Here is an 11,791-nt window from a genome sequence, read left to right on the forward strand (position 1 = left end):
GATTTGGCAGAACAATTACCAAAGCTTACACAGGAAGGAGAATGGTTACTATGCCACCGTCTAAGGTGAGAAACCTGCTAATGCATTGAACACTGACTATGCTCTTTAGAAAGTTATTGCATTAAAAGAGGGGTGAAATTAGACCTTAAGCAGAGACTGATCTACTAAGCTCAGAAGCAAATCTCAAAAGGATTATACTGATATGATAATTATGTCCCAGAACAAATGCCAGCTATACTTGAAGGAATACAACAAAATCCAGCATGCAAGACTCCAAATAACAATATCTAGCCTCCAACCAAATATTATCAGGTGTGCAAAAAAGTGGGCGAAAAATCAATCAACATAAACAACCAGAAAAGACATGGATGATTGAATTAGCAGACAAGGACATTATACAGTTGTTAGAATTATACTACCTATGCCCAAAGAAGTAGAGGAAAACATGAACCTAATGAAGAAAGAAATGGAAATTGTAAAAAATATCCAAATCAAACTGTGGATATGTAAATATAATGCCTAAGATGAAGAAAATACATTGAATGAAATTAAGAGCAATTCATCATTATATATATTTTTTAAAAAAACAGTGAAATTTAAAATATAGCAAGAGAAACTCTCCAAAATGAAACACAGGGAGAAAAAGACTGATTGAAAAATAGCAGCAAAATTACCTGTGGGACAATATTAAGTGATCTAACATGCATATAATTAGAGTCAGGCAGGGAGGAGAGTCAGGACAAGAAAATGATTTCAAAGTAATGACTACATATTTTCTAAATGTGATAAGAATAATTGAAACCTAGAGATACACAAAGTTTAACAAAGCCCAAACAGAAGAAAAATAAAGAAAACCACCCCAAGACACACATTGTAATCAAATTGATGATAAATTGTGATAGAGATTTTAAAAATATTAAAAACAATAAGAAAAAAAGCCACACTCCATACAAAGGAGAATTTTCATCAGAATCTATGCTAGTAAATATATAATGCAGCAATACCCATCAAGTATTTAAAAAACAACAAAATAAAACAAAACAAAAAAGCTCTCAACCTAGAATTCATTATCTAGTAAAAACTATCGTTAATAAATTAAGGAAAAGTAGAGACTTTTTTAGACTAGCAGAGCCAAGAGAATTCATTACTAGCAGACCTGTAGGAAGATTAGTGTTCAAAGAATATTTTCCAGAAGGAGAAAAATCATGTCAGAAAGAAAATTGCATTGACACAAAGTAATGAAGATCATAAGAAATGGTAAATCTGTGGGCAAAATAAAAGAATTTCTCTACTATTTTTTAAAACTTTTTAAAAAGATAATTGAGTGTTTAAAGTAAAACCAATAAGTATCAATTGTGAGGTTTATAACAATATGGAAGTAAAGAATATTACAACAACAAAACAAAGGACAAGAAGGGGAATGAAAAGGATACTTTTGCAAATTTATTATGATACTTGTGAGACAGTATATTATTTGAACTTAAAGTATAATAAGCTAAAGATGTATATTGTAAACCCTGGGGCAACCACTATAAAAACAGTAAAGAGGTATAGCTAGTTGGCCAAGAGTAGAGATAAAATAGAATCATAAAAAATATTTCAAACAAATGCAAAAGGAGAAGAGAAAAAGAAGCAAGAACAGATGGGACTACAAAAATAGCTATGCAATAGATGTAACACAATTATGCCAATAATTATATGAAATTTAACTAAATTAAACATTCCATTTGAAAAGCAAAGTTTGTCAATCTGAAATCAAGACTACTGCTCTCCACAAAAAATCCACTTTAAATACAAAGATGCAAAAAGGTTTAAAGTTAAAGAATGAAAAAAGATAGAGCAGGCAAACTATTTTAAAAAGCTGAAGTTATATTAATATCTCACAAAGTGAATTTCAGAAAAAGAATTATTACCAGGGATAGTGAGGGACATTTCATAACAACAGAGACATTAATTCATCAAGAGAATCTAACAGTCTTAGGTGTATATACACTTATAGGAAGTTTTAACATATAGAATTAATAACTAATAGAAGTGATATATTTATATAATGGATAGTATTAGGCCATAAAAAGAAAGAAATATTGATATATGCTCAACATCAATGAATATTGAAAGCATTATGGTAAATGCAAGAAGCTAGGCACATAAAGCTGCATATTATGTGATTCCATTTATGTGACTTGCCCAGAACACACAAATCCCTAAAGTCATGAAATAGATGAGCAGTTGCCAGGGGCTAGTGCAAGGAGGAGTGGGGAGTAATCTCTAATGGGTAAAAGGTTTATTTTTGGAGTGATGAAAATGTTCTAAAATTAGATTGTGGTGAAAGTTAAACTGTGAATAAACTAATAAAACATACTGAATTGTACAATTTAAAAGCATGAATCTTACAGTATGTGAATTATATCTCATGAAAACTATTATTAGAAAATTTGAGGGGCCGGCCCTGTGGCACAGCGGTTAAGTTCGCACATTCTGCTCTGGTGGCCCAGAGTTCCCCGGTTCAGATCTCGGGTGCCGACACGGCACAGCTTAGCAAGCCATGCAGTGGCAGGCGTCCCACGTATAAAGTAGAGGAAGACAGGCATGGATGTTAGCTCAGGGCCAGTCGTCCTCAGCAAAAAGAGGAAGATGGGCAGCAGATGTTAGCTCAGGGCTAATCTTCCTCAAAAGAAAAAAAATCTTAAACAAGCAAAAAAATTTATAAAAGAAAAAGGGGAAATAGGCTAGTCTATCATTTTAGTTAGAAATTTTAACACTCTTCTTTCAATAAAAGATAGACAAAACTTCAGTAAGGATATAGAAGACGAATAAACTTATCAATTAATTTAAGCTATTTGACATTTACTGAACACCACACAAGAGAGTAACAGAAATCACATTTGTTTCAAGTATTCATGGAAGAATCATGAAGATAAACAATCGCCAAGATAAGCTCTAGAAATGTAAAAATATTTAAATCATATAATTTAATTTTAAATTTAATTTTATCTTTAATTTTATATTAATTTAATACAATATAATTTACATTTAAAATAATTATAAGTTCTAAATGGAATTAAATTAGAATGCAAAAATTAAAATATATAAAAAAGCACCCAGTATTTAGAAATTTAAAAATATACTTCTACATAACTGGGTCAATGTGATGGTCAGTTGATGTGTCAAGCTGGCTAGGTTATATATGTAGTTCCCAGTTATACAATGAAACACTAGTTAAGGTGTCATTGTAGAAGTATTTTACAGATGTTATTAAAGCCTATAATCAGTTTGCTTTAAGTAAGGAAGATTATTCTATATAACGAGAGTGGACCTGATTCAATCAGTTAAAGGACTCTAAAAGCAGAACTGAGGTTCCCTAAAGAAGAAGTTCTGCCTGTGGACTGCAGCTTTATATCATGCCCAAGAGTTCCAGTTTGCTCTTCCTGATGGCCTGCCCTACAGATGTAGGAATTGCTTAGCCAGTCATCACAATCATATAAGCCAGTTACTTTTCCTTGCAATAAATCATATATATATATTTTTTCTATAATCTATCTATATCTGGCTATCTATCTATCTATCTATCTACCTGTTTTTCTGTTAGAACCCTGACTGCTACAGTCCAGAAGAAATCATAAGTAAAATTAGAAGATAATTTGAACTGATTGAAAAACAAGAACTGACGTATCAAAATTTGTGAGATGCAAATAAGGCATGCTGAAAGGGAAATTTATAGAATTAAATGCTCATTTTTTTTAGAAAAAAGAAAGTTACCAAATCAATAATGTAAGCTTCCTCCTTAAGAAACTAAAAAATATATATATAAAAATTGGGGGGCCGGTCTGGCTGTGCAGTGGTTAAGTGCACACTTTCCACTTGAGCAGCCCGGGGTTCGCTGTCGAATCCTGAGTGTTGACATGGCATCGCTTGGCAAGCCATGCTGTGGTAGGTGACCCACATATAAAGTGGAGGAAGATGGGCACGAATGTTAGGTCAGGGCCAGTCTTCCTCAGCAGAAAGATTGGCAGCAGATGTTAGCTCAAGGCTAACCTTCCTCAAAAAAAAAAAAAAAAGAAGAAGAAAAATTGGGCATAAGGAGGAAAATAATAAAGATAAGAGCAGAATTAATAAAATAGAAAACAGAAAACTATAGAGAAAATCAATGAGAACAATAACCAACTCATTAAAAAGATCAATAAAATTGATACACTCTTAGCCAGGAAAAAAAGAAAGAAAAACACAAATTACCAATATTAGAAATAAAAGGGGAATCAATGCTTCCAATCATATAGACATTTAAAAAATAATTTTTAAAATTATGAACAACTTTTTGCCTACAAATTTGCCAATTTAAATGAAATACACACAATTTTGAATGACATAAATTAAGAAAACCCGCTGAAAAAGAGATAACTTGAATAGCTCAATAATTACTAAAGAAAAATCAAATTTGTAGTTAAAACTTTCTTAAAAAGAAAATTCCAGTTTCAGATGGCTTCATTGCTGTATTCTATCAAACATCTATGGGAAGAATAACACCAATTCTAAAGAAAATTTTACAGAAAGAAGAGGGAAAATTCTCAAACCATGAGAAGAGCCACCAGATCCTACAGCCAGATAAGAAAATGACAAGAAATCTCAGAGCATTATCCCTCATGAACATAGTCATGAACCTCTCCCCACTCGAATTTTAGAAAACTGAGTTGTTTCTCTCAAGAATTTAAAGTTGATTTGATATTTAAAAATCAATCAATGTAATTTACCATATCGGCATAAAAAGAAAAAAAATGATCTTAGTAGATTTAGAAAGAAATTGACAATATCAAACATCAATTTATCATTAAAAAAAACCTCCCCAATTAAGTTAAGAATATCAGGGAATTTCCTCAACGTGACAAAGGGCATCTATAAAAGCCTCTTTCAAATATACTTAATGGTGACAAACTAAATTATTTTTCCCCTAAGATCAAGAACAGGGAAAGAAGTTCTCTCACAACTTATTCAACATTCTGTTGAAGATTATGGTCACTGCAAAAAGGCAAGAAAAATAAATAAAAAGTACACAGATTGAAAAGGAAGAAGTAAAACTATCTTTATTCATGGACTAAATGATTGTTTTGGCAGAAAATCCTAAGTAATTCACCAATAAGCCTTAGAACTAATTAGTAATTGGGCTTATCAACCTCACAATATACAAGCAGAAATTTAAAAAAATCAGTTGCGTCTTTATATGCTAGCAATGAATATTTGGAAATTATATTAAAATATAACACAATGTAAAATAGCCTAAAGATTATAGAATCCATATCGGGATACATTTAAAAATTATAAGTAAAAGATACACCAAAAATTACTCTTCATATCTTAAAGAAAACATAAATAAATGGAAAGATATACAATGTTCCTAGATCAAAAGACATAATATTGTTTAAATGCCATTTCTCCTCTGTTGATCTATAGATCGAATACAATCACAATAAAAATCCCATCAGAGTTTTATAGAAATTGACAAGCCAATTCTAAAATTTATATGAAACTCCTCACATCGAAAATAGCTGAAACAATTCTAAAAGTGAAGAACTAAATGGGAACACTTCCAACATCTGATTTCAATACTCACTATAATGCTATGTTAATAAAGACAGTGTGGTAGTGTGTAAAAATAGGCACATAAACAATGGAACTGAAAGGAGAGCTCAGAAATAGACCCAAACATATACAACTAATTGACTTTCAACAAATGGGCCTAGATAATTCAATGGAGAAAGATAGTCTTTTCAATAACTGATGCTAGAACAATTGGAAGCCATATGGAAAGCAAAAACACTTCAACCAGTATGTTATACCACATACATAAATTAACTCAAAATAGATCATAGACCTAAATATGAAAACTAAACCTATAAAATTTCTGGAACAAAACATAGCAAAAAATCCTAGTGATTTTGGCTTAAAGAAAGATGTCTTAAACAGAATGCAAAAGAAACACCCCACATTATAAAAGAAAAAAATGATAAATTGGAATTCAATAAAATTAAAAACATTTGTTCAGTTAAGAAATGCAAAGGCAAGCCAAAAATTGTGGAAAATTGTAAGACATATATCCAATAAAGTACCTGTATCCAGAATACATTAAGCCTTCTTAAAAGTCAATAGTAAGAGGACAAAAATCAATAAAAATGGGCAATATATTTGAGCAAACACCATGCTAAATTAGAAGCTATAAGGATGGCAATAAGCACTTGAAAATATGGTCATATTATTAATCATTAGCAAAACAAATCAAAACCAAAAAGCACTACTGCTTCACCCACAATAGAACGGCTAAAATTAAAAAAAATAGGGGCCTGCCCAGGGGCATAGTGATTAAGTTCACATGCTCCGCTTTGGCAGCCTGGGGTTCGCAGGTTTAGATCCTGGGCACAGACCAAAGACCACTCATCAGGCTGTGCTGTGGTGGCATCCCACATAAAATAGGAGTTTGGCACAAATGTTAGCTCAGGGCCAATCTTCATTACACACTCACAAAAAAAAAACCCCTATATATATATGTATATTTAATGATGCCAAGTGTTGAGGAGGTTGTAGACCAGCTGAAATTCTCATACACTGCTGGTAGCATTAAAACATGGTACAGCCACTATTGAGATAAGTTTCTTACAAAAGTTATAAAGTGTCTTATAAAGAATTTCATAAAAAATTCAGCATATATTTTATTATATGACCCAACATAAGTCCAAACGAAGTCTTTATGTAAATGTTCATAGCAGCTTTATTCATAATAGCCCCCAACGTCCAACAACTAGTGAATGGATAAAAGAATTGTGATTTGTTCACATAATTGAATACTGTGGAATAAAATGAAATCATCTATACTGATAGCCTCAACAATGTGCATGCATTTCTAACGCATTATGCTAAATGAAAGAAGCCAGCCACGAAAGAATAAAAACTCTGTAATTCCATTTAAATAAAATTCCTCTTAGAAAAGGCAAAACTACACTAACAGAAATAGATGAGTGGTCATCAAAGGGCAGTGAATGAAGAGGACTGAATGTAGAAGGGCCAGAGGGAAGTTTGGGGGTGATTGAAGTGTTTTATGTCAGGATTGTGGTGGTTATATTTATCCACTTGTGGAAATAAAAATGAGAATAAGAGCCATTCAAGCTTTACAACTCATAAAATATTACCTACTAAATAAAAGATTATATTTTTACCATAACTAATACAGTATATATAGACCCAATTATTTACTGAATGAATGAGTAGTCTGAGGATGATTATGTAACAAATTTAGTAAAAAATTCACAGTGTATATTTGATATATTGGCATTAATAATAAGTCATTCATTCATCTGCTGAGAAGAAAACAGTAAATTCTCATTGAGAGGAGATAACATGTATAATAGTTATAGGCTATTAATTAACCATTAAATCAACAGATATTCTCTTCATTAAAAAAAAGCACAGATCTTATTATTGCCATCTGGAAGTTATTATAAAGTGGTTTATTTAGTTTCATTTCCTGCATTTTATTCCTTGGATCCCAACTTTAAAATTTTAGACTTTTTTCACTTCATTTCTGGATCATCAAAGTATTCTCCTAAAAAGTTCCCCTGTTTTCAGACTATCCTAACTCTAACCATCCTACTGATCTATATCACATCCATATTCTTTGAAACATCAACTTTTTATTGTGCACATATTAGAAAATTTTCATGGTCTCTGATTACTTCTTGAATAGAAATAAGTTCTATTTATTACGTAAAGCTCTTCCATAGTTGTACCTTTCATCTATCCACCCTCATCTCCCACCACAGCCCTGTAGATTCGCTGTGATTTCTAGTCCAATGCCAAGCATTCTCCTTGTTATTAGTGTTTTATACTTCTTCTACCTCCACCTAACTTCTCCACACCTTGCTCAAGTTCCACCATTTTTTAATTCCCTGACTACTCTAATCATTGTTTTACTCTCCTCTTCTGAAGCCCAGGATGTATTTACTCTTTGCCACCCATCAGGGCACTTTCTTTGCATCATTATGTAATACTTTGAAACTCATTTAATTTTTATAACTTATGGGCTAAGTACTCTTATTTTTGTATTTTACGGTTGAGGAAACTAAAGTTCAAAGAGGTTAAGAAACTTCATCAAGGATCACATAGCTAGCAAGGAGCAGAGCTACAATAATGTCCATGAAGGCGTGGATCTTGTTTTATAATAATTTGATAACTTCTGCAATTCCTGGTACAACATTAGCCTTAAATAAGCACTCAGTAAATATATTTCGAGTTCGCTGAGTAAGGGTCTTTATTTTGAGGGAGGAACTCCAGTCTGTGGCTCACTGGCCTTACGGCATATTTGAGTACTGTTGGCAAAACGATGGGGCTGCCCTACAAAACGCTATTTGTGAGAGGGATTGAAGGGCCTTTCGGAAAAACATTAAACTGAAGTGGAAAAGCATAAAAAGTTGATTTCACAATAAAAACCAACATCAAGGGAATGCGTAGATGTTTCTGGCTACTATATGAAGGGCAGGGACCAGGATCTTATAATAAAGCAGTTTAGAACTTTTTTCAATCTTAGTCTCTTACTGACAGTAGTGGCATGTTTTCCTAGTTCTTAGAAGATTTGTGTCAGAATCCAGAAATTTTATTTTATTTTATAAATTTATTTTTTGTAAGGAAGATTGGCCCTGAGCTAGCATCTGTTGCCATTCTTCCTCTTTTTTTGCTTGAGGAAGACTGTTGCTGAGCTAACATCTATGCCAATCTTCCTCTATTTTGTATGTGGGATGCTGTCTCAGCATGGCTTGATAAGTGGTGTGTAGGTCCGCACCCGGGATCTGAACCTGTGAACCCCGGGCCATAGAAGCAGAACGCGTGAAGTTAATCATTACGCCACCAGGCTGGCCCCCAGAAATTTTACAATCAACTTTTTTGATGCAAAATTGATGTAAATTAACATGTACCTCTTTTAAGGGTATGGTTCAAACAGTTGTTTAAAATAGTTTTATTTTGAGATCATTGTACATGCAGATTCACACGCTGTTGTAGAAACAAAATATGATGATCCCATACACCTTCATCCAGTTGCTCCCCGTGGTATCACGTTACATAATTACAGCACAATGTATGATCTGTAGAGAGTGCAGTAAAGGGGCCAGGTATCTCTTGGCATGTTAGGGGTCCCCAAGAGAACACTCAGGCTCCATGATTCACCAGAAGGACTCATAGGATTCATAAAGTTGTTACACTTATTGTTATAGTTTATTACAGTAAAAGGATACAGATTAAATTCAGAAAAGGGAAAAGGCACTGGGAGGAAGTCCAGGAGAACCAGGTGCAAACTTCCAGATGTCTCTTCCAGTGGAGCCATATGGAGACAAGCTTAGTTTTCCCAGAAACAACATGTGACCACATGTGAAGTGTTGCCAACAAAGTGAGTTCACTCGGGGCTTGATGTCCAAGGTTTTTATTGAAGATCAGTCACAAAGGCATGCAGTGTTCGTGTGACTGACCTCACTCACCTACTCAGCTCCAGCCCCACCAGAGCCAGATGTCAAACTGATACAGCATAGCCTGAGGCCTCAGGCAAACAAAAGCACTCTTTTCAGGCAGGATATTCCAAGGCCTCATAGGTCAATTCCCCAGAGTCCAAAGAAAGGCCAGTCCTGAAGACAGGCCTTTCTTGGGGATGTGTGGGGTTTGAGAAACCCTAGTAGATGGCCTCTGGTGCTTAAGTAATCCAATATCTCTTCATAACGAACTTTCTTATCACAATATGATGGGCTATTGAAAGAAAGAACTGAGATCTGCAGAGAGAGTAATTCTTAATAGTTGTGATAACATCCAACAGAGAGTATCATAGTTGGGGGGCACTTATTGGCTGTGTTAGATATATGTAAGTGGTTTCTGAAAGTAGGGATAGAGGGTAGAAATGGAACACTGTGCACAAGCCTCATTTTTTCAATCCATACCTCTTTCTTCATAGTCATCTATATGACTTTACTAATAAGTTTTAAATTTATCCTTCCTCCTTGTAGACACACATTCAGTTCCTTGGAGATCATGTGCTATTTATCTCAGGATTCCTAATATTGGGCATGCCATCTGGCACATAGTAAGTATTCAATAAATGTTTGTTATAAGAGAGCAGAAAGGAAAGCATCCAGGATAAGTTTATGAATGGATGGATGGAAGGGGGGCAGAATGCATGAAAGGAAGGAAGGGAAGCAAGCAGGATGGATTGTTGGAATGGAGTCAGGACAGATAAGAAAGAAAGAGGAAAGATAGGAGGAAATGGAGATAGGAAGGAGAGAAGATGAAAAAGTGGCAGAAAGGAAGAAAGAGAAGGAAAAAGAAAGGGATGGAGGAAGAGAGGTGGGGAAGACTACAAGGAGCGAGAGAGAAGGAGAAAGGGAAAGTGAAGAAAGGGTGAAAGGAAAGAAAGAGGGGTGGAAAGAAAGTGGAAGGAAGAAATAAAGTTAACCACGCGCCCATCATAACCTTTCTGGAAGTTGGTCATCCTTACTACTACACGATCCAAAACCACTTAAGAGAGCAGCACCAAAAATTTACACCATCCCACCCCACATGACTTGAAAGAGCTATCTTATTTCCAAGTATCGGTAAGATTGTATTTCTAAATAAACATAGATATGTTTCATTCAAGTTGATATACAATTATATCTTACACTTGGTATATAAAGCTGTCTGCAAACAATTTACTACGAACTGACATCTATTTTAATGACATTATAAAGAAGAATAGCATGTGCATAAGTAAAGCAAAACACTTATTGGCAATATAAAATCAATTCTACCTTGAAACTGTTAAGTGAAGATATATACATGTTTGCAATGAAAGGGTTGTGCTTGACTACAAATCCAAGATAACCATAGTTGCAAGTGGTTGTTACTACGACGGTAAAATCCAGGGCTTATACATACAACTGCATGTGCATTAATGTTTGTTTTCAGTGCCCTCTCCTCTTCAGCCTTCTGTGCACCAACTTGGAAGAGAACCTCCTACCCGTGGAGTGAGACAAGAAAGAAAAGAACTGTCGTGTCTCTCTCAGCTTAGTTTTACAGCTAAGGAAATGGAGATAGAGAGGAGATTTGCTTTAGGTCTCAAAATGAGTTCAGCTCAGTTCATTTTCCAGCCTTGTAACTAATATGCGAGTCTCTTGCCCTTACTAACTGCTAAAACAGACTCCTTCTTCCAAATCTGTTAAATTTCTAAATTTGATAGCTAATTTGAATGTTTCTTTTTAACCAACACTGCATCTCTAAGCCATACTGCACATTCAAGCACATTTTAGTCATGTTTTACAGTACTTTGGATCTTGAAATTCTTTGAGATGCCTTTATCCAGTGTGGACGTATTTAATCTTTTCAAAGACAAATTTCCATTTCTCCTTCTCTAATTTTTCCTGACTGAGTAATCTGTCTCTGCTTGGACAAAATATAATTACGAAACTATATCACACTAATATTTTATTTCAAGCCTTCTGCATTAAATTCTTTTGCTGAATACTGTTAATATATTTCATACAGGGAGTTAATCTAAATAACAAAACTGTGATTCCATTGAATTAGTCATTAACATGGTTAGCCCTGGATAGAATTAAGCATTGGAAATAATTCTCATCTACTACATACATTCTTCCTACTGTATTTTTAAAGATTTAATTTCTTACCATTTTTTATCTGAATTATTATTTCATAGCATAATGCCACATAGCAGCAAATAATACTGGATCATTCTCCCTGGCAGGTCATTTTTCACTGTCATTTCTCATTATGC

Source organism: Equus asinus, chromosome 4, assembly GCF_041296235.1.
Source record: "Equus asinus isolate D_3611 breed Donkey chromosome 4, EquAss-T2T_v2, whole genome shotgun sequence".
NCBI lineage: Eukaryota > Metazoa > Chordata > Mammalia > Perissodactyla > Equidae > Equus > Equus asinus.